The 16,558-nt window shown below is 45.8% G+C and overlaps 1 protein-coding gene across 3 annotated transcripts in view; it reads right to left on the reverse strand.

Moving 5' to 3' along the window:
- Positions 1-16,558, reverse strand: part of phf10 (PHD finger protein 10) — a 191,813-nt gene that overhangs the window by 141,536 nt on the left and 33,719 nt on the right. The gene's annotated exons all lie outside the window — the stretch shown is intronic.

Raw genomic sequence — 16,558 nt, forward strand, 5'->3', positions numbered from 1 at the left:
GTGGACAGAGGTGTACAAGATGATGAGAGTCACAGATCGAGTGGACAGAGGTGAACAAGATGAGAGTCACAGATCGAGTGGACAGAGGTGTACAAGATGATGAGAGCCACAGATCGACTGGACGGAGGTGTACAAGATGATGAGAGTCACAGATCGAGTGGATAGAGCTGTGCAAGATGATGAGAGTCACAGATCGAGTCATCAAAGGTGTACAAGATGAGAGTCATCGATCGAGTGGACAGAAGTGTACAAGATGAGAGTCATAGATCGAGTGGACAGAGGTGTACAAGATGACAATAGTCACAGATCAAGAGGACAGAGGTGTACAAGATGATGAGAGTCAATGATCGAGTGGACAGAGCTGTACAAGATGATGAGAGTCACAGATCGAGTCGACAGAGGTGTACAAGGTGAGAGTCGGAGATCGAGTCGACAGAGGTATACAAGAAGAGAGTCACAGATCGAGTGGACAGAGGTGTACAAGATGATGAGAGCCACAGATCGAGTGGACGGAGGTGTACAAGATGAGAGTCACAGATAGAGTGGACAGAGGTGTAGAAGATGATGAGAGTCACAGATCGAATGGACAGAGGTGTACAAGATGAGAGTCACAGATAGAGAGGACAGAGGTGTACAAGATGACAGTCACAGATCGAGTGGACAGAGATGAAGAAGATGAGAGTCACGGATCAACTGGACAGAGGTGTACAAGATGATATTCACAGATCGACTGGACAGAGCTGTACAAGATGATGAGAGTCACAGATCGAGTCGACAGAGGTGTACAAGATGAGAGTCGGAGATCGAGTCGACAGAGGTATACAAGAAGAGAGTCACAGATCGAGTGGACAGAGGTGTACAAGCTGAGAGTCACAGATCGACTGGACAGAGCTGTAGAAGATGATAGTCACAGATCGAGTGGACAGAGGTGTAGAAGATGAGAGTCACAGATAGAGAGGACAGAGGTGTACAAGATGATGAGAGTCACAGATCGAGTCCACAAAGGTGTACAAGATGATAATAGTCACAGATCGAGTGGACAGAGGTGTACAAGATGATAATAGTCACAGATCGAGTGGACAGAGGTGTACAAGATGATGAGAGTCACAGATCAAGTGCGCAGAAGTGTACAAGATGATGAGAGTCACAGATCGAGTGGACAGAGGTGTACAAGATGATGAGAGTCACTGATCGAGTGGACAGAGGTGTACAAGATGATGAGAGCCACAGATCGACTGGACGGAGGTGTACAAGATGATGAGAGTCACAGATCGAGCGGATAGAGGTGTGCAAGATGATGAGAGTCACAGATCGAGTCATCAAAGGTGTACAAGATGAGAGTCATCGATCGAGTGGACAGAAGTGTACAAGATGAGAGTCATAGATCGAGTGAACAGAGGTGTACAAGATGACAATAGTCACAGATCAAGAGGACAGAGGTGTACAAGATGATGAGAGTCAATGATCGAGTGGACAGAAGTGTACAAGATGATGAGAGTCACAGATCGAGTGGACAGAGGTGTATAAGATGAGAATCACAGATCGAGTGGACAGAAGTGTACAAGATGAGAGTCACAGATCGAGTGGACAGTGGTGTACTAGATGCAGAGAGTCACAGATCGAAAGGGCAGAGGTGTACAAGATGATGAGAGTGACAGATCGAGTGGACAGAGGTGTGCAAGATGATAGCTACAGATCGAGTGGACAGACGTGTACAAAATGATGAGAGTCACAGATCAAGTGGACAGAGGTTTACATGATGAGAGTCACAGATCGACTGGACAGAGCTGTACAAGATGATGAGAGTCACAGATCGAGTCGACAGAGGTGTACAAGGTGATGAGAGTCACAGATTCAGTGGACAGAGGTGTACAAGATGAGAGTCACAGATCGAGTGGACAGAGGTGTACAAGATGAGAGTCACAGATAGAGAGGACAGAGGTGTACAAGATGACAGTCACAGATCGAGTGGACAGAGATGAAGAAGATGAGAGTCACGGATCAACTGGACAGAGGTTTACATGATGAGAGTCACAGATCGACTGGACAGAGCTGTACAAGATGATGAGAGTCACAGATCGAGTCGACAGAGGTGTACAAGGTGAGAGTCGGAGATCGAGTCGACAGAGGTATACAAGAAGAGAGTCACAGATCCAGTGGACAGAGGTGTACAAGATGATGAGAGCCACAGATCGAGTGGACGGAGGTGTACAAGATGAGCGTCACAGATAGAGTGGACAGAGGTGTAGAAGATGATGAGAGTCACAGATCGAATGGACAGAGGTGTACAAGATGATGAGAGTCACAGATTCAGTGGACAGAGGTGTACAAGATGAGAGTCACAGATCGAGTGGACAGAGGTGTACAAGATGAGAGTCACAGATAGAGAGGACAGAGGTGTACAAGATGACAGTCACAGATCGAGTGGACAGAGATGAAGAAGATGAGAGTCACGGATCAACTGGACAGAGGTGTACAAGATGATATTCACAGATCGACTGGACAGAGCTGTACAAGATGATGAGAGTCACAGATCGAGTCGACAGAGGTGTACCAGATGAGAGTCGGAGATCGAGTCGACAGAGGTATACAAGAAGAGAGTCACAGATCGAGTGGCCAGAGGTGTACAAGCTGAGAGTCACAGATCGACTGGACAGAGCTGTAGAAGATGATAGTCACAGATCGAGTGGACAGAGGTGTAGAAGATGAGAGTCACAGATAGAGAGGACAGAGGTGTACAAGATGATGAGAGTCACAGATCGAGTCCACAAAGGTGTACAAGATGATAATAGTCACAGATCGAGTGGACAGAGGTGTACAAGATGATAATAGTCACAGATCGAGTGGACAGAGGTGTACAAGATGATGAGAGTCACAGATCAAGTGCGCAGAAGTGTACAAGATGATGAGAGTCACAGATCGAGTGGACAGAGGTGTACAAGATGATGAGAGTCACTGATCGAGTGGACAGAGGTGTACAAGATGAGAGTCACAGGTCGAGTGGACAGAGGTGTACAAGATGAGAGTCACACATCGAGTGGACAGAGGTGTACAAGATGATGAGAGTCACAGTTCGAATGGAAAGAGGTGTACAAGATGATGAGAGTCAAAGATCGAGAGGACAGAGGGGTAAAAGATGCTGAGAGACAAAGTTCGAGTGGACAGAGGTGTACAAGATGATGAGAGTCACAGATCGAGTGGACAGAGCTGTACAAGATGAGAGTCACAGATTGAGTGGACAGAGGTGTACGAGATGATGACAGCCACAGATCGAGTGGACGGAGGTGTACAAGATGATGAGAGTCACAGATCGAGTGGACAGAGGTGTACAAGATGAGAGTCACAGATCGAGTGGATAGAGGTGTACAAGATGAGAGTCACAGATCGAGTGGACAGAGCTGTACATGATGATTATAGTCACAGATTTAGTGGACAGAGGTGTACAAGGTGATGAGAGTCACAGATCAAGTGGACAGAGGTGTACAAGATAAGAGTCACAGATCGAGTGGACAGAGGTGTACAAGATGATAATAGACACAGATTGAGTTGACAAAGGTGTAAAAGATGAGAGTCACAGATCGAGTGGACAGAGCTGTACAAGATGATGAGAGTCACAGATCGAGTGGACAGAGGTGTACAAGATGAGAGTCACAGATCGAGTGGACAGAGGTGTACAAGATGAGAGTCACAGATCGAGTGGACAGAGCTGTACAAGATGATGAGAGTCACGGATCGAGTCGACAGAGGTGTACAAGATGAGAGTCGGAGATCGAGTCGACAGAGGTATACAAGAAGAGAGTCACAGATCGAGTGGACAGAGCTGTACAAGATGAGAGTCACAGATCGACTGGACAGAGCTGTAGAAGATGATAGTCACAGATCGAGTGGACAGAGGTGTACAAGATGATGAGAGTCACAGATCGAGTGGACAGAGGTGTACAAGATGAGAGTCACAGATCGAGTGGACAGAGGTGTACAAGATGATGAGAGCCACAGATCGACTGGACGGAGGTGTACAAGATGATGAGAGTCACAGATCGAGTGGATAGAGGTGTGCAAGATGATGAGAGTCACAGATCGAGTCATCAAAGGTGTACAAGATGAGAGTCATCGATCGAGTGGACAGAAGTGTACAAGATGAGAGTCATAGATCGAGTGGACAGAGGTGTACAAGATGACAATAGTCACAGATCAAGAGGACAGAGGTGTACAAGATGATGAGAGTCAATGATCGAGTGGACAGAAGTGTTCAAGATGATGAGAGTCACAGAGCGAGTGGACAGAGGTGTACAAGATGATGACAGTCACAGATCGAGTGGACAGAGGTGTATAAGATGAGAATCACAGATCGAGTGGACAGAGGTGTACAAGATGAGAGTCACAGATTGAGTGGACAGAGGTGTACAAGACGATGAGAGCCACAGATCGACTGGACGGAGGTGTACAAGATGATGAGAGTCACAGATCGAGTGGATAGAGGTGTGCAAGATGATGAGAGTCACAGATCGAGTCATCAAAGGTGTACAAGAAGAGAGTCATCGATCGAGTGGACAGAAGTGTACAAGATGAGAGTCATAGATCGAGTGGACAGAGGTGTACAAGATGACAATAGTCACATATCAAGAGGACAGAGGTGTACAAGATGATGAGAGTCAATGATCGAGTGGACAGAAGTGTACAAGATGATGAGAGTCACAGAGCGAGTGGACAGAGGTGTACAAGATGAGAGTCGGAGATCGAGTCGACAGAGGTATACAAGAAGAGAGTCACAGATCGAGTGGACAGAGCTGTACAAGATGAGAGTCACAGATCGACTGGACAGAGCTGTAGAAGATGATAGTCACAGATCGAGTGGACAGAGGTGTACAAAATGATGAGAGTCACAGATCAAGTGGACAGAGGTTTACATGATGAGAGTCACAGATCGACTGGACAGAGCTGTACAAGATGATGAGAGCCACAGATCGAGTCGACAGAGGTGTACAAGGTGAGAGTCGGAGATCGAGTCGACAGAGGTATACAAGAAGAGAGTCACAGATCGAGTGGACAGAGGTGTACAAGATGATGAGAGTCACAGATCTAATGGACAGAGGTGTACAAGATGATGAGAGTCACAGATTCAGTGGACAGAGGTGTACAAGATGAGAGTCACAGATCGAGTGGACAGAGGTGTACAAGATGAGAGTCACAGATAGAGAGGACAGAGGTGTACAAGATGACAGTCACAGATCGAGTGGACAGAGATGAAGAAGATGAGAGTCACGGATCAACTGGACAGAGGTGTACAAGCTGATATTCACAGATCGAGTGGACAGAGGTGTACAAGCTGAGAGTCACAGATCGACTGGACAGAGCTGTAGAAGATGATAGTCACAGATCGAGTGGACAGAGGTGTAGAAGATGAGAGTCACAGATAGAGAGGACAGAGGTGTACAAGATGATGAGAGTCACAGATCGAGTCCACAAAGGTGTACAAGATGATAATAGTCACAGATCGAGTGGACAGAGGTGTACAAGATGATAATAGTCACAGATCGAGTGGACAGAGGTGTACAAGATGATGAGAGTCACAGATCAAGTGCGCAGAAGCGTACAAGATGATGAGAGTCACAGATCGAGTGGACAGAGGTGTACAAGATGATGAGAGTCACTGATCGAGTGGACAGAGGTGTACAAGATGAGAGTCACAGGTCGAGTGGACAGAGGTGTACAAGATGAGAGTCATAGATCGAGTGGACAGAGGTGTACAAGATGATGAGAGTCACAGATTGAATGGAAAGAGGTGTACAAGATGATGAGAGTCAAAGATCGAGAGGACAGAGGGGTAAAAGATGCTGAGAGACAAAGTTCGAGTGGACAGAGGTGTACAAGATGATGAGAGTCACAGATCGAGTGGACAGAGCTGTACAAGATGAGAGTCACAGATTGAGTGGACAGAGGTGTACGAGATGATGACAGCCACAGATCGAGTGGACGGAGGTGTACAAGATGATGAGAGTCACAGATCGAGTGGACAGAGGTGTACAAGATGAGAGTCACAGATCGAGTGGATAGAGGTGTACAAGATGAGAGTCACAGATCGAGTGGACAGAGTTGTACATGATGATTATAGTCACAGATTTAGTGGACAGAGGTGTACAAGGTGATGAGAGTCACAGATCAAGTGGACAGAGGTGTACAAGATGAGAGTCACAGATCGAGTGGACAGAGGTGTACAAGATGATAATAGACACAGATTGAGTTGACAAAGGTGTAAAAGATGAGAGTCACAGATCGAGTGGACAGAGCTGTACAAGATGATGAGAGTAACAGATCGAGTGGACAGAGGTGTACAAGATGAGAGTCACAGATCGAGTGGACAGAGGTGTACAAGATGAGAGTCACAGATCGAGTGGACAGAGCTGTACAAGATGATGAGAGTCACAGATCGAGTCGACAGAGGTGTACAAGATGAGAGTCGGAGATCGAGTCGACAGAGGTATACAAGAAGAGAGTCATAGATCGAGTGGACAGAGCTGTAGAAGATGAGAGTCACAGATCGACTGGACAGAGCTCTAGAAGATGATAGTCACAGATCGAGTGGACAGAGGTGTACAAGATGATGAGAGTCACAGATCGAGTGGACAGAGGTTTACAAGATGAGAGTCACAGATCGAGTGGACAGAGGTGTACAAGATGATGAGAGCCACAGATCGACTGGACGGAGGTGTACAAGATGATGAGAGTCACAGATCGAGTGGATAGAGGTGTGCAAGATGATGAGAGTCACAGATCGAGTCATCAAAGGTGTACAAGATGAGAGTCATCGATCGAGTGGACAGAAGTGTACAAGATGAGAGTCATAGATCGAGTGGACAGAGGTGTACAAGATGACAATAGTCACAGATCAAGAGGACAGAGGTGTACAAGATGATGAGAGTCAATGATCGAGTGGACAGAAGTGTACAAGATGATGAGAGTCACAGAGCGAGTGGACAGAGGTGTACAAGATGATGACAGTCACAGATCGAGTGGACAGAGGTGTATAAGATGAGAATCACAGATCGAGTGGACAGAGGTGTACAAGATGAGAGTCACAGATCGAGTGGACAGTGGTGTACTAGATGCAGAGAGTCACAGATCGAAAGGGCAGAGGTGTACAAGATGATGAGAGTGACAGATCGAGTGGACAGAGGTGTGCAAGATGATAGCTACAGATCGAGTGGACAGACGTGTACAAAATGATGAGAGTCACAGATCAAGTGGACAGAGGTTTACATGATGAGAGTCACAGATCGACTGGACAGAGCTGTACAAGATGATGAGAGTCACAGATCGAGTCGACAGAGGTGTACAAGGTGAGAGTCGGAGATCGAGTCGACAGAGGTATACAAGAAGAGAGTCACAGATCGAGTGGACAGAGGTGTACAAGATGAGAGTCACAGATCGACTGGACAGAGCTGTAGAAGATGATAGTCACAGATCGAGTGGACAGAGGTGTACAAGATGACAGACACAGATAGAGAGGACAGAGGTGTACAAGATGATGAGAGTCACAGATCGAGTCCACAAAGGTGTACAAGATGATAATAGTCAGAGATCGAGTGGACAGAGGTGTAGAAGATGATAAAGTCACAGATCGAGTGGACAGAGGTGTACAAGATGATGAGAGTCACAGATCAAGTGCGCAGAAGTATACAAGATGATGAGCTTCACAGATCGAGTGGACAGAGGTGTACAAGATGATGAGAGTCATTGATCGAGTGGACAGAGGTGTACAAGATGAGAGTCACAGGTCGAGTGGACAGAGGTGTACAAGATGAGAGTCATAGATCGAGTGGACAGAGGTGTACAAGATGATGAGAGTCACAGATCGAGTGGACAGAGGTGTAGAAGATGAGAGTCACAGATCGAGTGGATAGAGGTGTACAAGATGAGAGTCACAGATCGAGTGGACAGAGCTGTACATGATGATTATAGTTACAGATTTAGTGGACAGAGGTATACAAGGTGATGAGAGTCACAGATCGAGTGGACAGAGGTGTACAAGATGATAATAGACACAGATTGAGTTGACAAAGGTGTAAAAGATGAGAGTCACAGATCGAGTGGACAGAGGTGTACAAGATGATTATAGTGACAGATTGAGTGGACAGAGGTGTACAAGGTGATGAGAGTCACAGATCGAGTGGACAGAGGTGTACAAGATCAGAGTCACAGATCGAGTGGGCAGAGGTGTACAAGATGATGAGAGTCACAGATAGAATGGACAGAGGTGTACAAGATGATCAGAGTCACAGATCGAGTGGACAGAGGTGTACAAGATGATGAGAGTCACAGATTCAGTGGACAGAGGTGTACAAGATGAGAGTCACAGATCGAGTGGACGGAAGTGTATAAGATGATCAGAGTCACAGATCGAGTGGACAGAGGTGTACAAGATGAGAGTCACAGATCGAGTGGACAGAGGTGTAGAAGATGATGAGAGACAAAGTTCGAGTGGACAGAGGTGTCCAAGATGATGAGAATCACAGATCGAGTCCACAGAGGTGTAAAACATGAGAGTGAGAGATCGAGCGGACAGAGGTATACAAGATGAGAGTCACAGATCGAGTGGACAGAGGTGTACAAGATGATGAGAGTCACAGATCGAGTGGACAGAGAGGTAAAAGATGATGAGAGACAAAGTTCGAGTGGACAGAGGTGTACAAGATGATGAGAGTCACAGATCGAGTGGACAGAGGTGTACAAGATGAGAGTCACAGATCGAGTGGACAGAGGTGTACAAGATGATGAGAGCCACAGATCGACTGGACGGAGGTGTACAAGATGATGAGAGTCACAGATCGAGTGGATAGAGGTGTGCAAGATGATGAGAGTCACAGATCGAATCATCAAAGGTGTACAAGATGAGAGTCATCAATCGAGTGGACAGAAGTGTACAAGATGAGAGTCACAGATCGAGTGGACAGAGGTGTACAAGATGACAATAGTCACAGATCAAGTGGACAGAGGTGTACAAGATGATGAGAGTCAATGATCGAGTGGACAGAAGTGTACAAGATGATGAGAGTCACAGAGTGAGTGGACAGAGGTGTACAAGATGATGACAGTCACAGATCGAGTGGACAGAGGTGTATAAAATGAGAATCACAGATCGAGTGGACAGACGTGCACAAGAGGAGAGTCACAGATCGAGTGGACAGAGGTGTACCAGATGCAGAGAGTCACAGATCGAAAGGGCAGAGGTGTAAAAGATGATGAGAGTCACAGATCGAGTGGACGGAAGTGTACAAGATGATGAGAGTCACAGATCGAGAGGAGAGAGGTGTACAAGATGAAAGTCACAGATCGAGTGAACAGAGGTATACAAGATGAGAGTCACAGATCGAGTGAACAGAGGTGTACAAGATGAGAGTCACCGATAGAGTGGACAGTGGTGTACAAGATGATGAGAGTGACAGATCGAATGGACACAGGTGTACAAGATGATGAGAGTCACAGATCGAGTGGACAGAGGGGTAACAGATGATGAGAGAGACAGATCGAGTGGACAGAGGTGTACAAGATGAGATCACAGATCCAGAGGACAGAGGTGTACAAGATGATAATAGTCACAGATCGAGTGGAGAGAGGTGTACAAGATGATAGTAGTCACAGATCCAGTGGACAGAGGTGTACAAGATGAGAGTCACAGATCGACTGGACAGAGGTGTAGAAGATGATAGTCACAGATGGAGTGGACAGATGTGTACAAGATGATAAGAGTGACAGATCGAGTGGACGGAGGTGTAAAAGATGATGAGAGTCACAGATCGAGTCGACAGAGGTGTACAATATGAGAGTGAGAGATCGAGGGAACAGAGGTATACAAGATGAGAGTCACAGATTGAGTGGACAGAAGTGTACAAGATGATGAGAGCCACAGATCGAGTGGACGGAGGTGTACAAGATGATGAGAGTCACAGATCGAGTCGACAGAGGTGTACAACATGAGAGTGAGAGATCGAGTGGACAGAGGTATACAAGATGAGAGTCACAGATAGAGTGGGCAGAGGTGTAGAAGATGATGAGAGTCACAGATCGAATGGACAGAGGTGTACAAGATGATAAGAGTCACAGATCGAGTGGACAGATGTGTACAAAATGATGAGAGTCACAGATCGAGTGGACAGAGGTGTACAAGATGAGAGTCACAGATCAAGTGGACAGAGGTGTACAAGATGAGAGTCACAGATCGAGCGGACAAAGGTGTATAAAATGACAGTCACAGATCGAGTGGACAGAGCTGTACAAGATGATGAGAGTGACAGATCGAGTGGACAGAGCTGTACAAGATGATGAGAGTGACAGATCGAGTGGACAGACGTGTATAAGATGATGAAAGTCACAGATCGAGTTGACAAAGGTGTACAAGATGATGAGAGTCACAGATCGAATGGACAGAGGTGTACAAGTTGATAAGAGTCACAGATCGTGTGGACAGAGGTTTACAAGATGAGAGTCACAGATCGAGGGGACAAAGGTGTACAAAATGACAGTCACAGTTCGTGTGGACAGAGCTGTACAAGATGATAGTTACAGATCGAGTGGACAGAGGTATATAAGATGATGAGAGTCACAGATCGATTGACAAAGGTGTACAAGATGATGAGAGTCACAGATCGAGTGGATAGAGGTGTACAAGATGATAGTAGTCACAGATCGAGTGGACAGAGGTGTACAAGCCGAGAGTTACAGATCGAGTGGACAGAGGTGTATAAGATGATGAGAGTCACAGATTGAGTGGACAGAGGTGTACAAGCCGAGAGTCACAGATCGAGTGGACAGACGTGTACAAAATGATGAGAGTCACAGTTCGAGTGGACAGACGTGTACAAAATGATGAGAGTCACAGATCGAGTGGACAGAGGTGTACAAGATGATGACAGTCACAGATCGAGTGGACAGAGCTGTACAAGATGATGAGAGTCACAGTTCGAGTGGACAGAGGTGTACAAGATGATTAGAGTCACAGATCGAGTGGACAGAGGTGTACAAGATGATGAGAGTCACAGATCGAGTGGACAGAGGTATAAAAAATGAGAGTCACAGATCGAGTGGACAGAGGTGTACAAGATCATAAGAATCACAGATCGAGTGCACAGAGGTGTACAAGATGTTAAGATTCACAGATAGAGTGGACAGAGGAGTACAAGATGATCAGAGTCACAGATCGAGTGGACAGAGGGTTACAAGATGATGAGGGTCACAGATCGAGTGGAAAGAGGTGTACAAGATGATAATAGTTACAGATCCAGTGGACAGAGGTGTACAAGATGAGAGTCAGAGATCGAGTGGACAGAGGTGTGCAAGATGATGAGAGTCACAGATCGAGTGGACAGAGGTGTACAAATGAGAGTCACAGATCGAGTGGACAGAGGTGTACAAGATGATGAGAGTCACAGATCGAGTTGACAAAGGTGTACAAGATGATGAGAGTCACAGATCGAGTGGACAGAGGTGTACAAGATGATAGTAGTCACAGATCCAGTGGACAGATTTGTACAAGCTGAGAGTCACAGATCGAGTGGACAGAGGTGTACAAAATGATGAGAGTCACAGATCGAGTGGACAGAGGTGTACAAAATGATTAGAGTCACAGATCGAGTGGACAGAGGTGTACAAGATGAGAGTCACAGATCAAGTGGACAGAGGTGTACAAGATGAGAGTCACAGATCGAGGGGACAATGGTGTACAAAATGACAGTCACAGATCGAGTGGACAGAGCTGTACAAGATGATGAGAGTCACAGATCGAGCGGACAGAGGTGTAGAAGATGAGAGTCACAGATCGAGTGGACAGAGGTGTACAAGATGATAGTTACAGATCGAGTGGACAGAGGTGGATAAGATGATGAGAGTCACAGATCGAGTTGACAAAGTTGTATAAGATGATGAGAGTCACAGATCGAGTGGACAGAGGTGTACAAGTTGATAAGAGTCACAGATCGAGTGGACAGAGGTGTACAAAATGATGAGAGTCACAGATCGAGTGGACAGAGGTGTACAAGATGAGAGTCACAGATCGAGGGGACAAAGGTGTACAAAATGACAGTCACAGATCGAGTGGACAGAGCTGTACAAGATGATTAGAGTCACAGATCGAGTGGACAGAGGTGTACAAGATGATAGTAGTCACAAATCGAGTGGACAGAGGTGTACAAGCCGAGAGTCACAGATCGAGTGGACAGAGGTGTACAAGATGAGAGTCACAGATCGAGTGGACAGAGGTGTACAAGCCGAGAGTCACAGATCGAGTGGACAGAGGTGTATGAGATGATGAGAGTCACAGATCGAGTGGACAGAGGTGTACAAGTTGATACGAGTCACAGATCGAGTGGACAGACATGTACAAAATGATGAGAGTCACAGATAGAGTGGACAGAGGTGTACAAGATGATAAGAGTCACAGATCGAGTGGACAGAGGTGTACAAGATGATGAGAGTCACAGATCGAGTCGACAGTGGTGTACAACATGAGAGTCAGAGATCGAGTGGACCGAGGTATACAAGATGAGAGTCACAGATCGAGTGGACAGAGGTGTACAAGATGAGAGTCAGAGATCGAGTGGACAGAGGTGTACAAGATGATAATAGTCACAGATCGAGTGGACAGAGGTGTATAAGATGATGCGAGTCACAGATCGAGTGGACAGAAGTGTACAATATGATAAGAGTCACAGATCGAGTGTACAGATGTGTCCAAGATGATAGGAGGCACAGATTGAGTGGTTAGCCAGCCCTTTTCCCCCAGGGGGCTTTTTTATTTTTATGTATATTTTATTTTTGTGACACAGTACAAAGTTGGCTCTTTGCGTCCTTCCGCCCCAGCAACCCCTGACAAACCTGATTAATCCTAACCTAGTCATGGGACTATCTGCAATAACTGATTCACCTTCCGGGGCGTATGTGAACTGTCGGAGGAAACAGGAGCAACTGGGGAAAACCCATGCACTCCACAGGAGAATATACACAGACTTCTTACAGAACAGTGCCAGAACTGAACTCTGAACTCCAGAACACCCCAAGATGTAATAGCATCATGCTAACAGCTACGCTACCATAGCGCCCACCACTGCGAATACCAGGAGGCAAAATTTTAGGATGATTAAGGGAAAGTATATGGGGGAATGTCAGAAATAAGTTCTTTTCATGGAAGGGGTGTGTGGAACACTCAGCCACAGATGGTGGTCGAGGGAGATCCATGAGGGGCATTTAAGGATCTCTTAGATAGGCACACGGATGATAGGAAAATGGAGGGCAGTGTAGGAGGGAAGGGTTAGATTAATATTAGAGTAGGTGAAAAGTTCGACACAACGTTGTGGGCCGTAGGGCCTGTCCTGTGCTCTGGTGTTCTATATTCTATGATCACATTGTTAAAGACCCTGGTTTCATTCAGAGGCTCACGAACCGAGTCCTGGAGCCTCTCATCTAATGTGTCCTCCTTTACCGATACGCAGAAGGTGACTGCCAACCAAACTGACAGGTGCACGTGCTAGTTGCATCACTGTCTGGTTTAGGAATGGGGGATAGTGGGGAGGTGGGAGATGAGCACTCCACAGGATGCAGATAAACTACTGAAAGTTGTGAGGTCAGTCAGCTCCTTTGTGGGCACTCCCCCCCCCCTCAGCATCCAGGACATCTTCGAGGAGTGGTGTCTCAAAAAGGCGGCACCCATCATTAAGGAGCTGCCTCACCCAGGATGTGCCCTCTTCTGATTGTTACCATCAGGGAGGAAACACACTCAAACAATTCAGGAATAACTTCTTCCCCTCTGCCATCCGATTTCTGAATGGACATTGAACCCATGGACACTACCTCACGACTTATTTCTTCTCTGTTTACACTAATTATTTAATTAAACTTTTTGAAGATATACACACTTTCAGTAATTTACAGTCTTTTTTATTATTTTGCACTGCTACTACATAACAACAAATTTCACAACATATGCCGGTGATATTAAACCTGATTCTGAAATGGTGACCTACATTTCCTGGAATTTCAAGCATTAGGTAGGAAAGGAAAAAGTCACATATTCTTTTTGCTGCTTTTATAGACGATCATGAATTTAAAATATAATAACTCATACGTGAAGCTGAAATCAAGTGAGGCTTGGGATGACTTCGGAGTGGGCCAATTGTACAAGTGTCCTGAATGAGGTAATTTTGGGTAGTGCCTGAACTATGTCATTGTAGGTACAATTTAGCTTTAAACTAGCAATCTCACTCAAGGCTCAAAGTACATTCATTATAAAAGTATGAAATGTGGGCAGCACAGTAGCATAGTGGTTAGCGCAGCACTTTACAGTACCAGCGACCCGGTTCAATTGTCGCCACTGCCTGTAAGGAATTTGTATGTTCTCCCGTGTCCATGAGGGCTTCTTCTGGGTGTTCCAGTTCCCTCCCACAGTCCAGAGACAAACTGGTTGGTAGGTTAATTGGTCATCGTAAATTGTCCTGTGATTTGGCCAGAGTTACTTCGGGCGTTGTTGAGCGGTGCAGCTCGAAGGGCCTGAAGGGCCAATTCCGTGCTGTATCCCAATAAGTAAATAAATAAAAGTATACTTTGGATTCGTCTTCTTGCAGGCAGCCACAAAACAAAGAAACACAATTGAATCCATGAAAAACCACGCACAACAAAGACCATCAAGCATGCAATGTGTGAAAAGAAGAATAAATTGTGCAAACAATAAAAAGTTAAGAGAACATGAACCACAGAGTCCCTGAATGTGGACCCACAGCCACAAATCCTGCTCAGCACTGCAGCTGGTCCAGGAGCCCGATGGCTGCAGGTCACAGCCATAAAGCCTGTTTAGCACCTGCACACCACACCTGATTGTCATGGGGAGACAGGTCAGACACAGGCAGGTGGGGTGGACTCACTTGGAGGATCCTTGCTGACCCAGAGTAGTGAGCTGAACACTAGTTCATCTGGTTCATCCTCCATCCTCAACCTCAGCGACTTAACTTTTTAAAATCAGGCTTGGCGCTTTAGTCAGCTGAACATCAGTTCACCTTTGCTCACAGGCCCAGACCCTGATCTTTCAACTCGGCCCAGAGTTTCAAAGCAGCCTGAAGTCCGCCCCAGCAATGGCATCTTTGAGAGTCCAGTTTGCCAAATCCTTCAGGATGCCGCAAAAAACGCCAGAGCGTTTGGATGGTTCTAAAGCACAACTCCCAAAGGGGAATTACAGGCTGCAGATTGCAGTGATCATAAGAGTATATTTAGTAGAAGAATAATAATAGTTTTGTTAGCTGCCCACAAGAAAATAGCCACGGCTCATCAGTGCCATCTTCTGTTGGCCATATTCTATGACCCTGCAGTGATATCGCCGATCAGTTGAAAAGAACTGATCGAAAGTGCACAAAATTTGGAAACCTGAGATTAAAATGTGAGATTAGGCAATTTCTTTGTACTCTGGTTCACAACTACATACCTGAAAATTGGTTTGTAAAGAATATTTTTCTGCACTGCTGTGCAATGAGCTATGTGATTCCAGAACCCAAGCAATGTGGGCGACTTTAAAAGGTACTTGTTTCAGAATCAGAATCAAGTTTAATATTACCGACACTTTTCAGGAAATGGTTAGAGATGGACAATAAACACTGGCCTTGGCAGTGATAACTACCTTTCAAAAAAAAACTCTCTTCACCACAAAAATGAAAGGCTATCTTATTCCATTCTTTCCCAGCTTTGAACCACCATTGTCAATAGCTGCATTGGAGAGCCTGAAGCTTCAACTGCAAGTTAATGTTTAAGTAGCAGGCAGTAACCAAAACTGTTGTGAGCCATATCATTCCTCTTTAGAGGGTGCTTGGAACTGCAAGGCTTCTTTCACAGGGAAGTTTGATCTCAGGATTGCTACTGTGCCACATGCTAGTGAAGCCAGAAATAGGAAGGTCATTTGGTTTAACACGTGGCTACGGAGTTAGAACACAGAAGAGTACAGCACAGGAACAGGCCATTCGGCCCACAGTGTTGTGCCAAACCTGCTAAAAAGCAAATGAAAAACACCGAAACGCTAACTACTCCTAACTTGGTTGAAGGAAATTCTTCAGGGTTTTGAGCCAAGGGCAGGGAATGGAATTAATGTCCTGATGAAGGGTCTCAACCCAAATCGTCAACTACCTGACCTGCATTTTGTGCATATTGCTCAAGGTTTTCAGCACCTGCAGAATCTTTTGTATTTATGGGATTAATATACAGCTTTTCCAAAAAACCATCATAGGCACGAGTAACCGAAACCTCTCTCTGTACAGCACAATTTTCAAGTATTCTGAAGAATGGTCTTTGAGCTGGAACCTTAGCTCTGTCTCTACAGATACTGCCTAATTGGCTGATTGCTGCCATCATTTTCTATTTTCTTTTAGTTCAGCATGGTAACAGGCCCTTTGGACCCAACAAGACCATGCCGCCCAATTACTCCCATGTGACCAATTCACCTACTTTGTCGTACTTATTTGGAAATTGGAGGAAACCCACATGGTCACAGGGATAACATACAAACTCCTTACAGACAGTGGCAGAATTGAAC

The sequence above is a fragment of the Mobula birostris genome, chromosome 8 (genome assembly GCF_030028105.1).
Source record: "Mobula birostris isolate sMobBir1 chromosome 8, sMobBir1.hap1, whole genome shotgun sequence".
Lineage (NCBI taxonomy): Eukaryota > Metazoa > Chordata > Chondrichthyes > Myliobatiformes > Myliobatidae > Mobula > Mobula birostris.